The following is a 3,039-nucleotide window of genomic DNA, read 5'->3' as shown; positions in this document are numbered from 1 at the left end:
AATCGATGCTGAAGAAACAGATAATTATGATTCAGAAGATAGTGAAACATATACAGAAATCTTAAAAAATACAGAAAAACTAGAAATTAATGAAAAACAAAAAGTAATTAATAAAGAAAACTTAGAAAATACGAACACAGAAATAAACACTCTTGATAAAAAAGACGATGAAAATATAATATCTAGTACATCAGAAATAAGAAAACCTATATATTATTATAAAAATAAATTTAAAAGATATAACCTAAGGGATGAATATAACAAATGGACACCAAAACAAGTAATTAATAAAAATTATAACTTCTTAGACTTAGACTGTGTAATAGATGTAGATAAAACGATATAATTATGGATAGGATATATAACAAAATAATTATTAGACAATGGTATAAATGCAACAGATACACCAGAATATATAAAAAGAACACTAATATGAATAACAAAATTATGATTTTTACATTTAACTGAAGAAAGTAAAAAGGTATTAAGGGCTAATAAAAAAACGGAAGGAACAACAGTAACTAAACTAACACCTATAGACATATTGAAAAAATATGAAATGGCTATAAGAGATGAATTTAGCAGTATGAAAACAGAAGAAGAAGAAGAAGAACAAAACAAATAAAAAGATACAAATAAGAATTTAATGTTAAAACTAGCAATATGTAATATGTGCTATATATATAAATATACGTGCACATTTAAAGAATACTATTATAAGGGAGCATATAATACAAAAGAAAGTAAAGAAGTAAGAATATTATATTTTAGTAAATTACCTGAACCATTTAGTTCAAAAATAATAAAGAGTTGGGATGAATCAAACATAGTAGAAACCCTAGGAGCAAGAATAAAATTTCTACAACAATGGTATAGAAACTTATGTGAAAAATACAGAGAAGAAATGAAAATGGAAAAGACATTAATAAGAAATTTAGCATGTGGCAAGGATAAAATAGCACCCCAATTTGGATGTGAAGAAAAATATTACAAGAAAAGAAAAAGACACAAAAATATAAGAAGTATAGAAAGTCAAAATATAAGTATAAGAAATCAAGAAAAAGATATTATGTAAAAAAATTTAATTATAAAAGACCATATAGGACAAGGAAATCTATAAAATAATGTACTTGTTATAATTGTGAAAAACTAGGACATTTAGCTAGAGATTGTAAAATGCCTAAAGACCCCCAAAAGAAACAAATATCAGAAATAAAGATAGAAAATGTAGAATATATGCAAATAGATTATATAGATTACGAATTGAAAAGTGAAGATAGTATATATGGAATTTCGGAAAATGAAATAGATAGTAAATCAGATGAATCAAATGACTGAAGAAGACATTAAAATAATAACAAAGGAAGAATATTTAAATGAAGAAGGAACATACCAGAAAATAATATTTGATAATAATATATTTGATGAGATAAAAGGAAAAGAATTAGATTTAAGTGTAGAAAAAATATTTAAAATACCAATAATTAAAAACATATTTAGTAGACGAAAAGAAGAATACTACGTAGTAAGCCAAAAAGAACATGTAATAGACTGTAGAATGCAAAAGGTAGAGCTAGTATACCACTAGTAACAAAAAGAATAATTAATAAAGAAATAAACGATATAAAAAGTAAAGACCCAATAAAATATGTACACCTTGGAGGAACAGAGATATTAATAAAAACATGTTTTAGAGAAGGAATAGATACATCAATAGAATTATATTTAGCAGATGATAGGATTATAAAACCCATAGATAAAAGTATAATAACTGCTATAAGAGGAAATTTAATATACCAAAAATTTAAATTTATAATAAGTGCAAATTATTCAGTAGCAATAATAGATAAAAACATAGATAAATCATTAGTATTATATTGGAAAATATTAGGAATAGAACTAACTCTAGGAAGTAAAATATTTACAGCAAGATGTAAAAATTTATATGTATTAACAATAAAACATAAAATAACGGAAAAAAATAAAATTAATAAAATACAAATAGAAAGTCCTTTTGAACAATTTGTAAAAACAATTGATAACAATGATTATAGTTACAAAGACATAGATATAGAAGAAGATTTAGAAATAATAAATGATAGAATAAGCACAACAAAAAGAATAGCTTTCAAAAAACCAGAATCATCAGGATCATTGAAATGAACAAATTATGAAATAACTTCAACAGTTAATTTAACTCAATATTATATAAAAGGAACAATAAATGAAAAAGAATATTTAATACTCATAAATACAAGATAAGAAGAAAACCATATAGCAAAATACCTAGTGAAAAATGAAGAAATAAAATCTAATAGTAATATATGCCCAGATCTACCAAGAAGTTTAATAACTATTAAAGATACAACAGAATAGGAAATAATAATAGGAGTTAGGAAAATAAAAATAGTATTTGAAATAAAGGAAGATATGCAAAAAACAGACATAATATTAGGAATAAAATCGTTAGAACAAGTAAAACCCTACAATATAGAACATACACAATTAACCATAGCTTACAATACAGAAAGATTGTTGATAAAAAGAACATTAACATGAAAATATATGTACTTATGAGAATAATAGTACAAGGATATTATAACAGATATTATAAACCTATGATAGATACATGAGCAGAAGCCAACTTATGTAGATATAAATGTTTACCAGAAGACAAATGGGATAAGCTAAAAACACCAATAGTAGTCAAATTATTTAATAATGAAGGAAGCTTAATTACCTATAAAACTAGAAATATAAAAACACAAGTATGGGATAAAATATTAACAATAGAAGAGATCTATAATTATGAACTAACATCGAAAGATATGCTTTTTGGAATGTCATTTTTAGATAAACTATACCCACATATAATAACTAAAACACACTGGTGGCTTACAACACCATGTAAACAAAAGGTAAGAGCAAAAAGAGTTATTAATAAAATAAGAAAGAAAACTGATTGGATAAAAGGAAGTGAAAAAATCACACAAAAATTAGAAAATATAAAAAATACTGAAGACACAATAGAACTAGTTA

The sequence above is a fragment of the Capsicum annuum genome, chromosome 11 (assembly GCF_002878395.1).
Source record: "Capsicum annuum cultivar UCD-10X-F1 chromosome 11, UCD10Xv1.1, whole genome shotgun sequence".
Lineage (NCBI taxonomy): Eukaryota > Viridiplantae > Streptophyta > Magnoliopsida > Solanales > Solanaceae > Capsicum > Capsicum annuum.
Note: the sequence above shows the minus strand (reverse complement) of the source record.